Genomic DNA, 23,235 nt, shown 5'->3' on the forward strand with positions numbered 1-23,235 from the left:
GAAGGCATTACACCGTTCCATGAGTTCTTATTAGATCTGCTGGATTTCGTACTCCATAAGAACTACTTTGTTTTCGAAAAACCATTACTACATCCAGGGAACGTGGTCAGCATTGGGGGCCGCGTGCGCGCCCACATATGCTAACCTCTTCCTTGGATGGTGGGAAAAGGAAGTTGTCCATCTTTCATGATGATCCCTCTTTCCAATCTGAGTGGGACCAAGCTTTAGAATCTTGCTCATTTGTACTAATGAAGTTAATAATTAAATACAGAATGAATAAAGTTAACAAATTAGAAAAAGATATCGAGGAACTGAAAAAATCACTAGACAGATTTAAGACAGACGAGAAATTTATGGAGAAAGATCAATTGATTAATGACAGAGTTCTAAAATTCGAAAAAGATCTTGTCTTCACTAAACAAAAAAAGTTCAAACGTGATCTGTACGATTACCAGAATGACAAAGTTAGAACTTATAACAGACGTGTGGAAAATACTAGAGAAAATTCAGATGCAGAGGGGAATAACCAATATAAACCCACCTATAATAGCCGGGGAAGATTTGAATATAAAAGAGACCGTTCACCACATTTTTCACAAAATGGTTATAAAAAATGCCATTTTGGACAAACTGAAAAGCCCCAAAATGTTACACCTTATCACAACAAAAAAATCCATCTAGATCCAGTTCAAAATAGAAAAGACACTAGAGAATCTTTTTTGGGGGCACGCCCAAAAACTTCCCGATGGGATCTGAATTCCCAACACATCAGAGACTCCCCAAAACGACAAAGGGAAGGAAGTCCAGGGGAAATAGAGGAGGCAAACGCCTCAAAAAGAAACCCACATTACCATTAAAATCCCCCAGTATCCCATGTGTATTTAACCTGTCGGACAAACAATTGGAAGAAAGTCACCTGTCTGTATTACAAAAGGGCCTAAAATTTAGCCCTACAAGTGAACCCAACATCTTCGATTTGTTCGTGGAACTTAATCGCTTTGTTCGCACTTTGTCGCAAACGATATTTTGCATCAAAATCTCTAAAAATGCGAGATGATGACTCACTTCCAATTGTTCTTGATAAAAATGATGAACTACTTTTGTCTAGTTTGGAAGAATTATGGGAGCAAAACCACACTACTTCACAAGATCTCCCCAAACAGATTTTTTATCTCAAAACATCTTCCAGAACTCCTTTTCATAATCCATCAGAGTTTTTTTCCCATTAGCGCCAAGAGTTCCAGCATTGAGTCCTTTTACAAAATCACGTTAGAGGACTTCAAAGAACTCTGCATAAAAGAACAGAAAAAAACTTTTAGACCATCCAACCTAACTAAAAAAGAAAAAAATGCACTTAGGGAACTACAAAATGATGACCAGCTCGTCATCAAGGAGGCTGATAAGGGGGGAGGCGTTGTCCTCCTCAATAAACAATACTACTTATCAGAGTCCTATAGACAATTACACGATCCCAATTTTTACAAAATTTTGGATAAAGACCCCACAAATGATTTTCTGAAAGAATTGGGAATTCTATTGGATGGTGCTTCACTCTCGGGAGTGACGTCCAGGGAGGAACACAGATTTCTTTCACCCCTACACCCCATCACCCCCACTTTTTATTTTCTTCCTAAAATACACAAAAGTCTTTCTGCACCACCTGTTGATTTTTTTCTCCAGCCCTATGTTCCGACTATGAAGTCCTACATAAAAGATACGACCGATCTATTAACTAAATTGGAACCCATTGTGTGGAGGGAAAATTATGCCTTCCTCACGCTAGATGTCAATGCCCTGTATACTCACATACCCCACCAATTAGGATGTGAAGTTATGCAGAGGAGACTTATGAGGGACGAGTCATTGTCATCGGAACATAGGTTCATTTTGGACAGTGTCACTTATATTTTCACTCATAATTATTTCACTTTTCACGGTGATTATTATTTACAGACGATGGGGACGGCCATGGGGACCAGGTTCGCACCCAGCTATGCAAACCTATACATGGGTGAGGTGGAGGAGACCCATGTGTGGGGTGGCGACTGGGGGGCGAGCCTGGTCTTCTATGGCCGTTACATCGATGATTTGATTATCATTTGGGATGGGGATATTCACTCAGCATCACTATTTGTTAGTTCACTTAATTCCAATCTTTATAATTTGTCCTTCACTCATACTTTCAACAAGACCTCTGTGGACTTCCTGGACGTCACTCTCGAGATTTGTCAAGATAAAATTATTTCTTCTAATTATATTAAACCTGTCAACACAAATTCATACATTCACTATAAAAGTGCACATCATAGCCCTTGGAAAACCAACATCCCCAAGGGACAATTCATGCGTTTACGGCGCAATTGCACCAATACAGATAAATTTATCAGTCAGGCCCAAACTCTATCCATGTCCGTGATAGAGAATATCCTGAAGACTTGATACAGAATGCCTATAGCCAAGTCTTGGGAATAGACAGGAAAACTCTACTGAGACCCAAAATTCCTAACAATAAGATGAAACAGGAAGGAAGAGATATTGCATTTATAAGCAAATTTAACAGTTGTGCAAAAGATATAAAAAACATAGTACGTCGCAACTATAGAGTGTTGTTACAAGACAAAGTACTGTCTAACATTATCCCAAAACAACCTGTAGTCATCTATAAAAAGAACAAAACACTTAAAACCATATTAGCTCCAAGTCATCTATCCAAAAACAAACCTGACACTATCATCAGAACAGAAGACCGTTTGTCATGGTTCCCTAATAAACCAAAGGGTTTTTTTAAATGTGGGAAGAACAAGTGTACCATTATTTATTTATTTATTTATTAACAGTTTCTTATATAGCGCATACAGATTCCGCAGCGCTTTACAGAGTATAGTTGCTCATTCACATCAGTCCCTGCCCCAGTGGAGCTTACAATCTATATTCCCTACCACATGTACACACACACACAGACATTCTAGGGTTAATTTTTTTGTTGGGAGCCAATTAGCCTACCAGTATATTTTTGGATTGTGGGAGGAAACCGGAGTACCCGGAGTAAACCCACGCAAACACGGGGAGAATATACAAACTCCGCACAGTTAGAGCCATGGTGGGTATTGAACCCATGACCTCAGCGCTGTGAGGCAGTAATGCTAACCATTACACCATCCGTGCTGTACCATGTGTAATCATGTTCCTAAAAACAAAACACCAGTGATTATATCACCATCGGAACCTCCCTTAATACCTAAAAGTTTCATGAATTGTGATTCTACATATATTATTTATCTTATGAAATGTAGTTGTAACTTGTCCTACATTGGTAGAACAACTCGTAATCTACGTACCAGATTTATGGAACACAGGAGAATTATCCTGAAGGGTTATATGCTACATAGCGTGTCTCGCCATTATAAAACTGAACATTCATCTGATCCCACTTGTTTTAAAATTCTAGGTCTCGAACATGTTGCCTCCACAGCACGAGGAGGGGACAGATACAACTTATTATTATTATTATTATAATTTTATTTATAAGGCGCCACAAGTGTTTCGCAGCGCCGTACAAAGGAACAATACAGGGAGACAAAAACTTGGCATAACATTGAATAAATAACAAAAATACAGTACAAATAAAGAGCACCACAGTTCAATACACATTACAGCTTAAATGTAAGTAGTGAGGACCCAATCAACATACAACTAGAGGCTTGAGGCCAATGATGGAGATGAGTATGAAGATGGTCACTGAGTTTTGGAGTAAAGGAGAGCTGTGAGTGAAATGTGAAGAGAAGTGGGCTTTGCCAACAGGAGGGAAGAGGGCCCTACTCGGAGGAGCTTACAATCTAGTAGGAAGGGGAGACAGACAGATTACAAGAGGTGCAAGCGAGGGGGTGGTGGTTAGATAGCAGGATGTAAACAGGAAACAGGCAAGGGGTCGGAGAACCAGCTGGTTTATGCAGTGGAAGGGTACGCTTTGATGAATAGGTGAGTTTTCAGTGCCCGTTTGAAGCTTTGCAAGGTCGGGGAGAGTCTAATGGAGCGAGGGAGTGCGTTCCACTGAAGGGGTGCAGCACGGGCAAAGTCCTGTACTCTAGCATGGGAAGCAGTGATCAGGGTGGAGGAGAGACGACAGTCGTCAGCTGACCGTAGAGGGCGGGAGGGTGTATGAATGGAGATGAGGTTAGAGATATATGGAGCAATGGAATTAGAGATGGCCCTGTATGTGAGTGTGAGGTGTTTGAAGAGGATTCTGTAGGGGAATGGAAGCCAGTGCAGATTTTGTTGAAGGGGAGTAGCAGAGTTAGAGCGGCGGGAGAGGAAGATAAGCCTGGCTGCAGCATTAGGACAGATTGGAGAGGAGCTAGTTGGGATTGAGCGAGGCCAGTGAGAAGAGCATTACAGTAGTCAAGCCGTGAGATGACTAATGAGTGGATGATCAGCTTAGTTGCACTCTGTGAGAGAAAGGGCCTGATGCGAGCAATGTTGCGTAACTGGAACCGGCAAGAATGGGCCAGGGCTTGGATGTGGGGTGCAAAGGAGAGGGAGGAGTCAAGTGTGACACCCAGGCAGCGGAGTTGGAGAACAGGGGAGATGATGGTGTTGTTAACAGTGATAGAGATATTAGTAGGGGGCATAGCTCTGGGTGGGGGAAAGATAATAAGTTCGGTTTTGTCCATATTCAGCTTCAGAAATCGCTCAGACATCCAGGTAGAGATGGCAGCGAGGCAGTTGGAAACTTGAGAGAAAACTTATTGTGCAAAAGAGAGGTCTATTGGACCTTAAAATTCAATTCCCTGCATCCTGAGGGTCTAAATGAAACAATAGAATTGAATTCTGTCCTCTAGACCGCTCTTTTCTATATAATATGTTACACACATGTCTTCAATTGTATTTTATATCTGTTACTTCTTTATTTGCATCCTGATTTAAACTATATACTATAAGTAAAAGAATCGATTTATCGATATATAATTGTATATTCTCTGTCATGTTATATTGTATCCATGTATCTCATACATTCTCTGTCTACATATTCAATATCTTTCCACCAATTTTCTATTGTATGTTTTTTATTTATATCCTTTTGTGAATACTAGTACAGTGAATTATTATTCCCCATTATATCCAGCCTTTCTTCATTCATTCTATGGAGTCACTATGTTTTGTTTCCTGAATCCCTCGTGGTGGATTAATCTCCGGGTGGTGTTTACATCTCACCACAGCTTGCGTCCCTTCCCGTTGCCTAGCAGCAGGTGGACCGCATACGTATGTGCCCCATGTGATCGGGCTCACGACGGCCCGCCTGGTAGACTGGGCGGCGGGCGGGGCACAGGCTCAGTTGCCGGGCGACGCCGTGTGACGCGACACGTTGTCGCGTCATACGGGCGCCGTCACCTAGCAACGCGGCAGATGCTGGCGGGGATGCGTGTGTGGATCTCACCTCCCGTACCGTCGATACCGGCAATCGGCGGCGGGCGGGGGACTCCCGCGCACCTCAGCCAGCACAGGAACAAACCCTATACTCCATTCTAGTAAGATCATTACTGTGTGCTAGATCTATGCACGTTTACATTCTCATATGATATTATGTTTTGGGTCATGTGACCCACGGGTCAAAGGTCAATACTCCGTACCCACACTCTAAAGGTGTTAAAAGTGATTACAATTTCTTTATGCTGCCACCTATATCATTAGATTATTTATTCAATTATCCAGACGGTTCTCATTTTATTGTATTTCAATTGTTATTTGCATTATTTTGTTTTTTAAACCTGAGCACCCATGCACAGATGCACCTAATGAGCAATTAGCTCTCTGCTATTTAAACTGAGCCCAGAGCTCACCTCATACACTTGCACCTGAGGAAGCCGGACAGCAAACATCCGGGGAAACGCGTTGAGCTACTGAATAATCTACCATCTTCCATCTCTTCAAGTGATGTCCCTTCTCCCACAGACGTCCATTATCTCCTAATACTCCATTGGATTACAAATTCTTTATGGGACTCAAGCCAAGTTCCTAACCATCCAGCAAAAAAGGAGAAGACGCCAAATAGGGAGAATCACCTGTACCCCTTCACAGGGAACCATCATATGGGACTCCATCATCACCCTTTTCCTGGTGCACCCATCATTCACACCAGAGTACAACAGATATCATTAACTTTATTTCATAAATTCCACACATGTGGAGCTCCGCAATACCAGCTAAGCATCCTGTGCTCATTTTTATCCAATCATTTATTTTATGTGTTTATTATTTTTCTTGATTGTTTTTATATATGTATAAATAAATTTGTGCAATATTTTTGAGATACCGTCTGGTCTTCCTAATTATTCAGCCAGCGCTGGCACATTCCTTTTTCTTCATACAATTATTTTTGGGTCTGACAACCCAGTGCCAGCAGCTGTTGATAGCGCACCACTCACCTCCTTTCTTGTTGTCCTACAGGATGATACCTATATTGATTGCATTCACATGTGGATGCGGTATATAGACGACATCCTGATAATTTGGAAGGGAACATCGGAACATCTCGTCAACTTCATTCAAAGACAAAGGGGGAGATTCAATCGCCGTCGAGCATCTCCCGTGGGGGAGATGCTCGACGGGCCCTATTCAATGCTGTCTTCCCCGACAGCATTGAACAGGGTTTTCTGTCAGAACGAGCCCGACATCTCTAGCTGTCGGGTTCGTTCTGCCGAGAACAGCCGGGAAGTGACGAGCTGCCGGCTGCAGCTCGTCACTTCCCGGCCGCAACTCGCGACCACGCCCCCTTCTCGCCACTCGGCGGCCGGGACATTGAATCCCAACTGCCGAGCTCCAGTCGAGGTAAGCGAGAACGGGACAGGGGCACGGCTGTCGCGCTAGCTCGACAGCCGTGCCTCTGACATTGAATACCCCCCTTAATGTGAATAATCTCAATCTTAAATTCACCTACGAATGGAGCCCAGACAGCATAACTTTCCTTGATCTACGCATATATTGAGGTACCAACAATATCCTATCTGCAGAACTACACAGAAAGACTACTTCCACCAACAGTTTGCTACACAGGAGTAGCTCCCATTTCCCTCCTACAGTCACCAACTTACCCAAAGGAGAATTTCTCAGACTACGGCGCAACTGCTCGGATGATGCCACATATGCTCTATTGTGTAAAGATCTAACCAATAGACTACATGAAAGAGGCTACTCAAAAAGGCTTATCAAAAAATCCATGAAGGCTGTCCAACAGAAAACCCGGGAAGAGATCCTTTTTCATCCAAAGGCACAAGAAGAAACTACACATACCATCAGAATGGTTGGTGACTTCTGTAATGAATGGAAAGATGTAAGAGATTCTATTCAAAAACATTGGCACATCCTCCTTACTGATGATGATCTGGCCACAAACCTGAATTCCAAGGTTGACATGAGTTGGTGAAGGGCATCCAACTTGAAGGATAACCTGGTCCGCAGTAATTTTGTAGCTAAACGATCAACAAAACCCACAGTAGTGGGCAGCTACCCATGCGGCAGTTGCAAGGCATGCAAACACATTACCAACACCCTGACCATCAAAGACAGATATGGTGATGAAATCAGAATCAGAGGGTTCTACAATTGCAAATGCCAAAACATCATCTACTGCATCACCTGCCCCTGCCAAATGAAGTACATAGGGATGACGTCCCGTCCTTTGAAACAAAGGATCCTTGAGCATGTAGGCAACATCAGAAATGCCTCTAAGGATAAAGAGAATTTCAAAACCCTCACCTCAGTAGCCCGACACTTCTACAGAGTACATGCCTCTAAAACCGAGGATCTGAAATTCTCAGGCCTGGAACAAATCCATTTGGGCAGAAGAGGAGGTGATACTAATCAAGCACTCCTTCGCAGGGAAAGCTGGTGGATTTTCCAATTAGGAACACTTGCCCCCAAGGGCCTCAATGAGGGTATCAATTTCAGTGCCTTCCTTTGAATCCCATGTCACATGTATGTGCAGGTGTATATATACATACATACATACATGTATATGTGTATATACACACTTGTACTTTTTGGTCCTTGTAACTTGTTTTCCTAAGGGAATGATATCTATTCCAAAATCCTTCCTGAATAGGATTCTCCGGCTCATTAAATTAAGTTACAAGTATACCAATTAAATATGTAACAATCAAATTTAATTCCTCTGAGTGACACATATGATCTATGCAGCCTCTGTTCAACCTACAATCTACTGTGCTGTCTTCTCTGCACTATACTAGATTTATACCACAATGACCTATAACCTAGTTATTATTCTTTGTAACCACATTTAACAATGCGGTTACACCTCCCCAGCGGTTATCAATCCGCATAGACCTTTGTCTAATTATTATAATGTGTAACACCTCTTTATTCTTTTGCTTTTCATGCATCACACTATGTCTATCCGTGTTGTTACATATATTATTTAGCTCAGTACCCCTTTACTATAGACACCCCCTCTATATTCTCATTCAACCTATTACAATCATACCACATTAAACATAGTCATTAAGATCGAATTATACATCAATTATGCTGCCTTCTTTATTACCTCTGCGACCAGTGTATTCCTGCTATTCACTTCACAGCCCGGCTCTCCCATATTATTACCAAGGCAACCTGTCAGTGATCCTCACTTATACCCAGTCTTAGCATATTCATACTCGCGCCTTTAAACACACATACATCTTCCCATGACATCACTGTTTGTTTATTCATCACAAATATCCCCCACATCCCAATAGCAGCACTTGGGCTATTCCAGACCTATCCCACTCTGGCATATCAGGCTATACCCCATCCAGCACTGGATCAGATATACATCGATGCCATTAGCCGTCCTGCCCTCCGCCCGCCCCTCCATTCTACAACCACCCTAATGATATCCCTTATCTGCATTCTAACTCCGAGCATTAATCGCTCCACCCTCCAATTTGTAATGGAGGCATTAAGCGTCCACAAACGGACATGGCCGTTTGTGTCTTTAACACATAGGCAACCAACCTGCAATATAAACATTAACCGGGCAACACATATCTTCTAGGCAGCGTTATCCATTATCCAGAACATCAGCACTACCTAACGGTAATGCGCAAATTGACATACTAGCTTATTCATTGGTCCACTCTACCTTCAAATACCCCTTCCCTTTCCTTCCTCCTACACACCCCTGTGAACAAGCTACCTGCGAAACACGTGTCAGGACACACCTGTACACACGCCCCCACCACTCCAAACATTGTCAGAGAGAGAGAGGAGATACAAATGGAACCAGCGCTCCATCCGTCTCTCCTACCCACCGCCATGAGACCTCACTAACGGCACATCAGAGCCATTACCCAGCCGTCACCCAGCTCTACCCGCACCTCCCGCTGCCTGGAGGGGTAACACTTCCTCACCCGCCCTCCCAACTTCGGGCAGACAGCAGCATTGAAGCTCCGCCGGCCGTAGCCGGCATAGGTAACGGGGGCAACCCTGCGCATTCCTTCCTCCTGATATTTATCTGTATGAATTGTCTATGCCAGAATAGACATAGAATATTTTTATTGGTTACCCAATTTTGACTGTCATACCTATTTGAAAGCTGCCCGTTTCTCTGCTACACAGCAGAGTGAAGGCTAAATTATACAGTGTGTGTATATGTATATATATATATATATATATATATATTTTTTTTTTTTTTCTCCTACCTGTATACTTTTTTTCTCCTGTCTTGCAATGATGACACTGACAAGTGTTGGTATTGGAATTGACATATACCGGGTGTTGGTTACCTGCTGGATCACACTGGGTGCATTAACCAGTAGAGTACCATTATCTAACTGTTTATTTGCATAACCATCCAGTGGGCGATAGTGAAACACTCAACTCTAGAATACATTGCTCTCACTGTATCCCTGCTGGGAAATAATTGTGTAGATATGCATTGCGGTGCTCTGTACTATTGAATTATGTGTCAACACTAGCAGTGTATACTCTTCAAAACTGCAAAATTTTGGTACAAATTCTTGGGACTAATCTTTTATGTTAACGTATTTCTATGCTCATCCTAGTGAAAACGTACCTAGGTATCGACACTAGAAAGGTAGACTCTTCAAAACGACAAAAAACTTTGGTAAAAAAATTTTTGGTATAAATTCCTGGTACTAATCTTTGATGTTAACATAAAACCGGATATCCACTGTATCCCTGGACAAAAGGACTATACAATTATTGTCTAAAGTCAAACAATCCCCAATCAGTATACCTAAAACCCCGGTGTGACTTGGGTGTTCGATGTGATTGTACACGGACACCAGAAAAACATTTCCCTCAGTGTGGACCGTGGGTACATGCATATATTTATTTTCTCTCCATACTATATATTCTGAGGAGCTATCGCATGACCCCCTGACTCTCATTAACCATCCAATACGAGTATGATGGTGGACCGCAGAGATGGGGATGATGCCTGTTAGCACCACACCTTTCTAGATCTATCCATATTCTGGGCTCTCTCATTCGCTGAATCTCTACGACCACCCCTGCAATGACATATGGTATCAGGCTTGGAACACACTGATCTGGACGAACAGCAGAAGCCCACTTGGGCTCACCCCTAACTGGCACCGGAAACACCTAGAAGGGTAGCATACAGCCATACTTCACTGGGTCGCATGAAATCCATCCGAACTCAGCAGCTAAGCAGTGATAGGCTGGGTCAGTACCTATATGGAAGACCAATAGGGAATATCTGGTGCTGTATTTCACCACTAGGTAAGTACGCTTGCTGTGTTTACAAGGGTGCAGTCCCACCATCTCCCTATCACTCTATCCTCCCCTCTCTTTACATTGCCTAAATCCAACGGCACTGACACCCCAAATTGAAATGTTTGTTTTAGTGGTGGTGAGATGTGTACAGTGTGACAAACGTTTGCCACTCATGAATTACCAATATTATATATAAATAAGGTAATTTGGCAAACGAGTCGACTAATCATTTTCGCCAAAAGTTCTAAGTGATTAGCCGAAAATCGGCTTGATATTCTTCAAATTACTTACAAGGTGTGATTATATTTATTCTAAACATAATTGTATTTTAATAAGGCTTATCATTAAAAGTTATATTTTAATATTTACCATTCATTACGTATTACAATAAAAAAAAAAATCTGTAAGTGTGCCCCAAAAAACCTTATTGGTTCCCTTGAGTCATCTCTTTGACTTCCCTTTTCAGTGTACTTTCTGAACTAATTTTGGGAGCACCACCAACCAATGATTTCTGATCAGGTCTTTCCTGGATAGCTGTTGTCTATGTTGGTCAGTACTAATTATTATTTCTGACTGTCTACGCAAATACATCATTTTCTTAGCCTGTGCCAACCCACGCCCCATCTACACCCACAATTAGTACTTTGTAACAGCAAATGTTGTTTTAGATTAACGTTATTGCGCAAATGCTGGAAACAAAAGGTATTTACAGTAAAAGGATGTTAAATAAAATTGGAAATGATGTAACCTGAGAGATGCAGAGAGGTGTGTAATTCTAGTGAGACAGTATTTTCAAAAGCTGCAGTAAATGAAGAAAAAAGGCAGGTTAATTTTATCTATTAATTACTGCTGCTTTAACAATACAGGCTAACTGAATTGCACCTGTGCCTGCCTCTCGTGGACTTTTACATAAGCTCCATCATGTCTCACAACATTAATTCAAAATTACAAACCAAGTCTAAATTGTGGGTGCTGTAGATCTGTAGGAAAAGTCTGTTATTTAAAGTTTGATAAATATTGGGGCATTTTGTTGACATGGTTTTTTTTGTGGAGCCACTTTGCATATTGGTTTGTGTCTATTTTCTTAATGCTACACATTATTGCCTATTCCAGAACATTTGCTTTTATTTTTATATGATAATATTTTTTATTATTTTGTATATGAATGTTTTACAATATAGTAACACTACAAAGTATGCACTATAACAGTGGCAGGGTATGCGATATTTTCACTGGTTTCACAAGTAGCTGTATGAGAACACATAAGCTGCCCATACACGCTGCGATGCCGGGCTGTGCGTTCTGTGCTTTGAGGTGCGCGCTCCTGTGGCACCTCATTGCACAGTACAAAAAGTATGTGCTTGCACATACTTTTTGTACTTTGTTTTCATCACATTGCATCACATTGCATGCACAACGCATGCACATGCAATGCAATGTGATCCCTGCTTGTTAAGCACGGAACTCACGCCCGTATCAGGGCGTGTATGGGCAGCATTAGAACTAGGGCTTACATCACCACGTCGTGTGTATGCACCTTTAGATTAGTCTGTGTCAGGGGTGACCAAAGAGTCCTTGAGATCTACTGTACCAACAGTTCATACAGTATTTTACAAACCACCTGTGGAACTGTAGAATGCGTCAGTTAAGCTGGCTATACACTACACAATTATCTGGCAAATCATCTGCCAGATCTGGCTAGTTGGAAAGAAAATCTAGTAATGCATGAGAGTAAGTGACAATCTACCATATGCTCCCAAGCAATGGAAAATGGACAAAACCAAGTCATTCAAATTGGTAAAATCACAAATTCGACCAATTTGTATGAGCAACAGTTTTAACGTGGAAAGAGATAAAGAACAAGCAGTGGCCCGTTTGCAATCTCTGTCTGTGCCTCCTCTTCTATAGGAGGCAGCAACATTGTAGTAGGTGGTAGGCAGGTCACCGGGAAAGTGGCACAACGTAGATTTTCATAGCAATTTTCCCTACGGTGCATACACACATTGCCAGTAAAATGGACCCTGCATCATTTTCCGAGAGACCTTTGCACCAGCCAGTGCTCTGTGTCACTGCGAGATCGGGTTTTTTTTGGGGTTCGATCGCACAAGACTTAAACATATAGATCTACAATGTTGAGATAGGCCCCCTGTAAGTATTGGTAGTCGTGTTAGTTATAAACACAGGGGTGTGCAACCACAGACAATTTTGAGCAAAGTATAAGTGGAGAGAGAGTAGGGATTGTCACAGGTGTGGTGCACCAAAGAAGAAATTAATTAATTGACTCTTAAAACATACCTTTTAATAGGTTCATTTAAAACTGCGAAATATACAAACTAACATAAAACATAGAACAGTGAGTACAGTGATTTTTAAAAGATGCACGTGCGGTATTTGCCCGCAATACCTCCTATCAAATAGATCACCTCTCCTAATACCGCCTCTTATTATTTCCCTTAACGTGTCTGGTGGCTGGGATAGCCTGTATGACAGATACCGTTGGGTGTGAGTACTTAAGGTTGGTATGGTCGGTGATCCTTGCTAGTGCCAATGGGTGTCTGAAATAATGCTACATGCGGTTATGTCCCTGAATATATGTCAGGGGTGACAGCAGTTGATCAGTATTACGCGAGGAAATTAATAGTAATGATAGTAAGCACAGATTGGTCAGATTTCCAAATCTCCTGGTGTGTGTGGACTTAATCCTAATTATACACCCAGATTGGAGATTCCCAATTTGTGTGCTACGTTGGATTAAATTTCCTTCTTTCTCAAAATATGTGGGTATGTTCTTATTCACACCTTACATATATATATTGAGTTTTGTTTGTTACAGATATGTGCACAAAAGTTGATTCTTGTGTGGTTAAGGTCTGAATTTTATAGGGGGGCAGAATGTCCCAAAGGGTCCCCTCTCATGTATTAGAACGACCGTGTTGATTTTGCACTATCTCATTTGCCTAGGTAATGAAGGGGAAGAAATATCCTTATCAGGTCCCCTTTAAAATACGGCGATTGAGTTTAACGTGCACTAATACATCATACACAAAAAAAAGAACCAAAAAGGAACAGTATTTGACTGCTGGTTAATCCGCAGGTTTTAGTGAGCAATGGTCTCATGCGGATAGGTCACTGATAAATTTGACCGTGAGCGCAGTCAGAAGTTTGTGTGGAGGGAAGAATATCCCAATAGGGTCCCGTATTAATGTACTGTTACATATTATTTGCACTATCTCAAAAAGGTAGATGTTCTGTGCAGTTTAGATAACATGCACTTTAGGACATTTGAGTACCTAACAACTGCTGTTTAGGTCAATAATTAATATACACACAATTTATAGTAAGGGATACACACCGTTCAATTGATTGGTGCTAATCTGTCAATTGCCCAACCAGTTCTGTGTTAATTGAACTAACGGTCGGTTAAAGGATTGTTTAACCACGAGTAAAGGTCATGTGCAGTCTGGTATATTCTTTATTAAGAGATATATATGGGGGGAGAATTATCCCAGATGGGTCCCCTCTCATTTATTACTTCAGACTTTCAGTACGTGTAATATCAACCTGTATCCACGTAAATTTCAACTGCCGTTCATTCAGAGTATACTGTTATGTGCAATTGATAGGTGGAATGTTCACCATATAATAGATAAATGTTAACTGCAGATAACTCGACCCATTCTGAACTAATCGAGCGGTCGGTATAAGGGGTACTGGGTTTGTTAGCCCCGGATGGCAGAGCAGTATTGGGTATAGGTATACACAGTGTTATAATGACCAAAGGCTATGACCGCTCTATATAAGCTGTACACGGCAGTTAGCTCTGCCGTGCGCGGTGAGAGAGCAGATCCTAAATTACTCGCGGGAGCTCAACGGAGTCCCTTGCGTGTGTGATAGATAGGCTGGCATAGTAGCAATATGACAATATAACATTAGAGTCCTGATAAGGACTAGAAATTTCAGACACAGTATGTAACAGTAGGAGTCCTAAAAAGGACTGAGTCTAGGCACAGGCAGGAGGTATGCGAGCAAGGCGACCGCACGGCTTTGTGGCCGGCGTACGCTTCGCAGATCTTCCTCAGGGCAACCTAACCCCCCTATAAAATTCAGACCTTAACCACACAAGAATCAACTTTTGTGCACATATCTGTAACAAACAAAACTCAATATATATATGTAAGGTGTGAATAAGAACATACCCACATATTTTGAGAAAGAAGGAAATTTAATCCAACGTAGCACACAAATTGGGAATCTCCAATCTGGGTGTATAATTAGGATTAAGTCCACACACACCAGGAGATTTGGAAATCTGACCAATCTGTGCTTACTATCATTACTATTAATTTCCTCGCGTAATACTGATCAACTGCTGTCACCCCTGACATATATTCAGGGACATAACCGCATGTAGCATTATTTCAGACACCCATTGGCACTAGCAAGGATCACCGACCATACCAACCTTAAGTACTCACACCCAACGGTATCTGTCATACAGGCTATCCCAGCCACCAGACACGTTAAGGGAAATAATAAGAGGCGGTATTAGGAGAGGTGATCTATTTGATAGGAGGTATTGCGGGCAAATACCGCACGTGCATCTTTTAAAAATCACTGTACTCACTGTTCTATGTTTTATGTTAGTTTGTATATTTCGCAGTTTTAAATGAACCTATTAAAAGGTATGTTTTAAGAGTCAATTAATTAATTTCTTCTTTGGTGCACCACACCTGTGACAATCCCTACTCTCTCTCCACTTATACTCTGTGTCACTGCCGCTGGTCTCCCGGGAGGTAAGTATTGGGTATAGGGCGTGCACATTCTGCACCCATTATAGGTACTCCACTATACCAGTAAGTAATATCCTACCTGCCCTGGTACAGGTTGGATTTAAAAAAAATGTTAGTTAGGATCAAATTTTAGACTCAGTGTCCTCTTTATCACTCCCTATGGTTTCCCTTGGGGATCAGCAGCATTGCGTGCATTAGGTGCCATCCAACACACGGTACTCCGTATAATGCCTCATCCTATTTCTAAGCCCATTCCCAGACTTGGCATAACAATAGCCCCGCGGTGGCGGGGAGGAGCTTTAAAGGTGTGTGCGCTGGGGTCTGCAGGGCGATTGTAATACCACTGCCGCCTGCCGGGAGCTCACCCGTGATCGGAGCCCGGGACCCACAGAAGATTTGTCTGTGGTCCCGGCCTCCTGACTTCTGCTTCTAATCTAAATGGACGGTACTCTTTACCTAGAAGGGCGCCCATCGCGGGCATCGCATGTACCAAAAAATCGCATGCAATGTGACCGACGCGATTACCGCGATTTCCCATAGGGAACAATGTTAAATGTCCCAATTGACCTGATTTTCCATAGGGAACAATGTTAAATGGTCCACAGAGGCCAAATAGCCACCCTGAAGTGTGAAATGGCCCCCCCAATTGTTAACGCCACCCCACGATCAACGTCAACCCGAAGCATGGCGAGCGGCGGCGGTACACGTCCTACGACCTTTTCATACCCCCACTATCCACGTCGGCGTGGAGTTGAGAATAGAAAGTGTGGCGAGTGCAGTGAGCCACCGAGCCCAAAGCATGGCAAGCGGATGCGGACACCTTCACAGGTATACGCGTCCCCTCGCGGGCTTCACAGGTGTCCGCGTCCCCTCGCGGGGCTCGCTGCGCTTCGGGCTTGGTGGCACGCTGCACTCGCCACACTTTCTATTCTCAACTCCACGCCGACGTGGATAGTGGGGGTATGAAAAGGTCGTAGGACACGTACCGCCGCCGCTCGCCACGCTTCGGGTTGACGTTGATCATGGGGTGGCATTAACAATTGGGGGGGTCAATTGGGACATTTAACATTGTTCCCTATGGGTAATCGCGTCGGTCGCATCGCATGCGATTTTTTTGGTCGCATGCGATGCGACCGACGCAATTTTTTTTCCTTACGATGCCCAAGATCAAAATCGTGGGCGCCCTTCTAGGTAAAGAGTACCAAATAGACTATCAAAAAATGTCTGCCCCCATACAGCAGAAAAGTGTCTGCTGTATGGGGGCAGACATTTTATGATGGGCCGTTTGCATAAGACGCTGGAGCAAGGAGTGGACAGGGGGGGGGGGGGGGGGGCAATATGTTTTAGTTACGCCACTGCCCAGACTCCAATTGACTAGTTTCACAGGAGTTTGGGGACTGGCTTAGATGAAATGTGATGCCTTATACGGAGTCCCAGGTGCTTCATGGAGTCTGACTTGCACAGTTCTGCCGATTCATGGAGGAAGCAGCCAGCACATATATTACGTACATGCAACAGAACATATGGTTGATATAGCAGGCCCTGCTAGTCGCAAGTGTCAATGGTGCCGTTTTCAGAACCATGGATTTAGTTGCTCTGTTCACAGATAAATGAGTGTTTCAGTGTTAATACTCTCTGGTGCACAAAGGGCAAGATTGAAGATGGCATTTGCATATTATCCCTGTTTCATGTCAGGAAACTATCTCCAACATTAGCAAATACAACTGCATCCACCTTTGAATCAGGCCGTAACGCATATATAGTTTTACATTCAGACTCACAAGGCAGTCTTGCCAACTTCAAACATTTAATTACCTGCCACAAATTTACCAATAATACATGTATTTTCTTTTCACATTATAATTATTTTTTTTTTTATCAAAAACTATACTTTTGTGCTGCCTAGCCATGAGTGTTCTTTGTAACGTTTATGTTAACGAAAGTCACAAAGGAAACTCAGGATAGGCAGCACAGGTCCGCTCTGCAAAACAGTAAGTATGAACAGCACTTAAAGCTCTTGCTCTGTTTACCCCTCGTAGATTCTATTGCAGGTGGTGAATATGGATATATCTACAAAAATAATTTATTCATAAACACCAGTCCTGTTAAATCATAATAAAGCATAAATCCTTGCACACATGCTGCCTTCTGTTTGTAACAGTAGAACTGTGTAATATGTTATACTCTTTCTGGAAAATCATTCAATTTAAACTTTTATAAAAAATAACATTTTAAATACGCCCAGTTGAATGTTTAAATTTTTTTTTTCTTTTTTAATCCTAAAATTATCTAAAGCTTTCCTCCTTTATAAATGTACTAGGCAATATGACATTAACATTCCAAGGACCTCTTGTAAGCCATTATTATTCAAGGGGGCCATACATTACATGTTGAGTTACAAACTCTCCATTTTAGTTACATATCTATGACTGGGCATTGTATAATTTTATGTGTCAGAACTATTATAAATAGCTTTTAGGTGATGATTATAGACAAGTGCTGGCCAAACTGGTCCTCAATATCTATGGTATACAGGTGTAGTCATTACGTTAGCCCCTTACACACGGGGTGATTTCAGCATGACTCGCCATGGATATGGTCACTGAGCGACTCTCCCGCGGCCAGTCCTGAAGTGATCAGAAGCTTCTCCCTCACGGTTTCCCAGAGACCAGCGGTTTCCTCCGGCAGAGTGTTTAGTTTTCATCAGTGAGCATCGATGGTCACTGATGAAAACAGGTTACTGAGCGATATATATCGATTATTGACCAATCTGTGTGTATGGAGCTTAACTCTCATTTTCAAACATGTGCTGCATTCATTCTTAACTGACACATTCTACAGATTAATGAGATTTTAACCAAAAGAGGGCAGCAGGATAATCTGGTCAGCCTATTGGGTGGTAAGACATAAGGGGGAATTTACTAAAATGGGAGTTGTATTTCATATGGAATGTTGCTTTGTCTATACATGACAAAGGTTGACATGGCTTTAAGTCGACAGGGGCCTTAGGTTGACACACACATTATACCGACCTTGGGAAGGTCGACAGTCAAAAGATCAACATGGATTTTTCGCATCTTTTTTGTGGAATGTCAACATGGGCACTGTGTTGGTGCGCCACATCCCCTCGCATGGCTCGCTCTGCTCGCCATGCTCTGCACACTATTCTATTCTCCCTCCATGCCAGTGGCGTAAGTTCGTCCCAGATGCCCGGAGGCAAGATGAATCTTGGTGCCCCCCCCCCCCCCCCCCACACACACACACACAATGTTATTCAAAATATATATAGTCTGTTATGAAATATATATTATATACTGTATGTATATACAGAAACAGAGGGAGAACATATATATATATATATATATATATATATATATATATATTTCAGAACTCAGCCACAGAAGCAATTTTGATAGCTTTCAATTAATGGATTTAAACTGGCAGTGGTGGAGAGGTGCCCCCTTGAGAGCAGGAGCCCGGCGGCAGATGACTCCATTGCCTCCCAGAGTTCTGCCTCTGCTCCATGCCCTAATAGATAGTAGGGCATCAAATGCAGCATGTTGGCTCAAAAAGACTGGTGCTACACAGTCACAAGGAGCTCATGTATAACACGACTAGTATTGCATTAGAGCACAGGTCTTCAACCTGTGGCCCTCCAGATGTTGTGGAACTACATGTCCCAGCATGCCCTGAGGTTTTTTGGCATGCTCTTATAGGAAAAAATGTGGCAATGCATGTTGGAACATGTTGTTTCACAACATCTGGAGGGCCACAGGTTGAAGACCCATGGCATAGAGGATGTATGTGGACAGATCTGTACATTTCAAATCACCCCCAGTAATAGGATAAAACAGGTGATTGCCCAAATGGCCAGATAATTTAAATGAGGCAAACAAGAAAGGGAGGACAGGACCATAAAAAAGGGAGATATTTGGAGGGAATTTAGTGTGGATCCTAGCAGTTGGGATCACTTAACTCACAATGGGGTCCCGTTGGTGACAATAAAGATAGCAGTATTCTGGCAGTCAGAAAACAGACAATGGGATCTCGAAGGTTAGTACTGCACTTGGGGTTAGGTTTAGGTAATAGGGTGAGGGTTAAGTGGTGTACACACTTGTACAATTTAGACTATCTGCATACAATTTAGACTATATAGTGCAGATCTGCACTATATAGTCTATGCAGCCAAGACTTTCTGGCTGTGATACGGAAGCGTTCATCGGGATTGCAAGGGTTAAAACCTATACAATCTGCATGAGATCCAGATGAGATTTTGACTATATAGTCAAAATCTCATGCACATTGTACAAGTGTGTACACACCATTAGAGTTATCCTTCTTGGGTTGTGGAGGTTAGGAATAGGTTGCAAGAGAAGGAGGTTAGGGTTAGACTGTGGCAGTGATTGTTTAGGATTAGAAGTAGGGAAAAATACAGCAAGATATAATGATGTGCGACTGGATGACGCAAATAAAGTTAATACATTTATAAAATGGGTACTTGTGTATTATCACGGCGCCCGATTTAATCTAAATCGCATACGATATCGCATACGATTTCCGGCCGGTTTTTTTTTTGTCCGATTCGATCTGTGATGCGATTTTTCGGCCTATTTTTTTTTTCGATTTTCGGCCATTTCCTGCCGATTTGCATGTTATTCCATCCTTGCACACCCCCAGGTACTATGCGATGACCCTGATTGTACAATTAAATATCGCATAGCATTGCATGCCAGCAACTGGCATGCGATGCGATGTGATTCGCAATGTTAAATGCACCCCCATTGTTAACGCCACCCCCACTATCAACGCCAACCCGAAGCGTGGCGAGCGCAGCGGTACGCGTCCTCCGACCTTTTCATACCCCCACTATCCACGTCGGCGTGGAGTTGATTTTAGATAGTGTGTCGAGCGCAGCCAGCCACCGAACCTGAAGCATGGCGTGCGGACGCGGATTACTTTACATGTATTCCGTGTCCGCTCGCCACGCTTCGGGCTCGCTGCGCTCGCCACACTATCTAAAATCAACTCCACGCCGACGTGGATAGTGGGGGTATGAAAAGGTCGAAAGGACATGTACCGCCACTGCTCGCCACGCTTCGGGTTGGCGTTGATAGTGGGGGTGGTGTTGACAATGGGGGTGCATTTAACATTGTAAGCACCCATCAGGGTGATTGTACAATTACAAATCGAATCGCTTCACATGCATCGCATGGCATGCTGCGATGCATTACGATGGAAATCGGGGGAGTGCAAGGTGTACAATGATGGAACAGCATGCAAATCGGCCGGAAAAGGTGAAAAATCGGCCGCAAAATCGCATGCGATTTGCGGCCGATTTCGTGGGTGCCGTGATAATACACAAGTACCATAAAATGTTTTTGACATTTCAAGCTTAAAAGATGCCTAATGTGTATTCTTTCAAATCTATTAATAACAGGAAAAAAAAGAATCTCTCATCTGCCTTTCCCATATTAAAAATGGAATACAACATTTAGTTAGTGTGTATAATCATATACATTTTAAAGTGAGCTGTGCCAACATCCAAAGAACAGTACAGTACCTCAAATTTGGTCCTCAGGACCCCACACCGTGCAGGTCCTGTAGAATCACAAGTGAAATAATTAGCTCCACTAGTGGACCTTTAGAAAATGTGTCAGTGAGTAATGATTAAACCTGTGTACCAGGAAAATGTGAATTGTGTGGGGTCCTGAGGACCAAGTTTGAGAACCATTGGTCTACAGAATATGCAACACTTATGTTGACAACAGTTATAGAAGAGCAAGAAACAATGACTTGTTACTGACCTTGATAAAAGTTTTGTCCTGCAAGTTGTGTTCTGGGCCATACTAAAATTTCTTGGAGTTATGCTGATTTCTTTTTCCAGTCCAGAGTTCAAATTGCCTACTCCAACAATTTTTATATTCATAGCTTTGTTTATCAATTTCCTGTGTCAATCTCTCCCCCTTTTTGCTTGATCTTGAGGTCTTGCATAACCGTATCAATATATGTCACATTTACTGGTGTGTAAAGCTCGAATTGGAACCTAAAGGCCCTAAGAAATCAATAGCTCCTCTTTGCACATGCTATAACTTGATGGTGTACCATATTGGAAGCAATTGTAGGAATGTTTCTACAAGTATTGTCCTAGCCTGTGAATTTACAGATTAAGAAGTTTCTTAAATGTATTGGAATACGTGTACTTTTCAAATAGAACTTCCTCTTGCCTTGGTGTACTTGTTGGCTACAAGTTTACCTCCTTGAAAGCAAGAGCGAATGTAAGGCAGGGGCTACACGTAGGGTTTTAGCGGGATTTGCTCATCTGGAGGGAGATGGTATCCTGTGCGGTCGCCCACACACATGTAGTGGGGCTACAACAGTAGGGTCTTACCCCAGAATGTGGCAATTTGACAGGATGTGGTATGGCATGATTTCAAGGTGAACATATACATTTGCTGTACCACACTGTGTGAACACATCTACTTTAGGGGAAGAATTTACAGCAGTGGCCTGGAGTCCCAAAGCAGCAGTAGTCTGGGTATCCATTATCCTCGGCGCTGATGGTCCTTGTCCCCTTGTGGCGTTAAGAGCAGCAGCTTTTTATATTTCAAAATGGCCATGACTAGCCAATTAAGGCTTGCTGCATTATGCCCCATCCCTTGAACTGGCTATATTAGCCAGCGCAATATGGGGCAGGCAGTCCGACGACGGAGGAGGAGCTGAGAAGAGCTCAGGTAGATGCTGAAGTCCTGGGAGGTGGCGACCATGCAAAAGAGCTTAAAAGGCCGCTGCACCGGGTAAAAAACACAGATGAAGAATCCTAGTGGAAGCCCTGGGGCGGCGGCAGCCATGATAAAGAGCTTAATGGCCGCCATCCATAGGTGAAGGAGCAGATAAATAAAATATTTAAAAAACAGGTGGTGTGTTTTAATTTTAACATATCCTATAGAGGAGGGCTATAGGGCCTTAAATACCCCACATGCTGGAACCTGTGCTTCTCCCAAGTGCCAGCATGTGGGGCAGGCTAGCTGGGATCTTTAGCTCCACTGTAAACACAATATTACTTTTAAAACAGCTATCAACCCCGCAACCAACACCCAGGGTTGTGGGGTATAGCCACAGTCTTCAGTTCAGGCCTGGGGAGCCCTGGAGAGGGGGGACCCCTTTATTTGGGGGGTCCCAAACTCCCAAAGACTCCTGGCCTATGCTGACTAGTAAGGGTGGATAATGCTTTGGCCATGGGAACCGGTGAAAAGTGTCCCCTGGCTATGGGGTTACACCCCCTGCTAGTGGATCCTGGTGCTGGTCCCTAAAATATGGAGGACCTCTCATTTTGTTGCCCTTATTTTGGGAACCAGGACCAGCTCCATGAGTCCTGTACTGGTGCTAAAATATGGGAGACCCTCAACCATTTTTCCTGCCAAAAACATTGGACCATATTCTCTTTGTTAGTGCATAGGCGTCCACACGCGGGCGATGTTTAGCTTCTGCACATGTGTAGATGCTGGGTGCATGCACTCACGGTTGGTGGGGGGGGTGGTGGTGGTGGGCTGAGGGTACACGCCTCGTTCCCATGAAATCGCTGGGCATTCCCATGGTAGTTATCCGGTGACATGGGCCCCGGGGGCAGCCAGCTGGCATCGATGGATGTCAGCTGCCCACCCATTTCAGCGAGAACGTACATTCATATAAA

General features: G+C 42.9%; 1 protein-coding gene across 2 annotated transcripts in view; it reads left to right on the forward strand.

The window, feature by feature from the left end:
- The window catches only part of RPRD1A (regulation of nuclear pre-mRNA domain containing 1A), a 199,090-nt gene that overhangs the window by 141,118 nt on the left and 34,737 nt on the right, over positions 1–23,235 (forward strand). The window lies entirely within an intron of this gene.

The sequence above is a fragment of the Crinia signifera genome, chromosome 5, assembly GCF_055691185.1.
Source record: "Crinia signifera chromosome 5, ASM5569118v1, whole genome shotgun sequence".
NCBI classification, from domain to species: domain Eukaryota; kingdom Metazoa; phylum Chordata; class Amphibia; order Anura; family Myobatrachidae; genus Crinia; species Crinia signifera.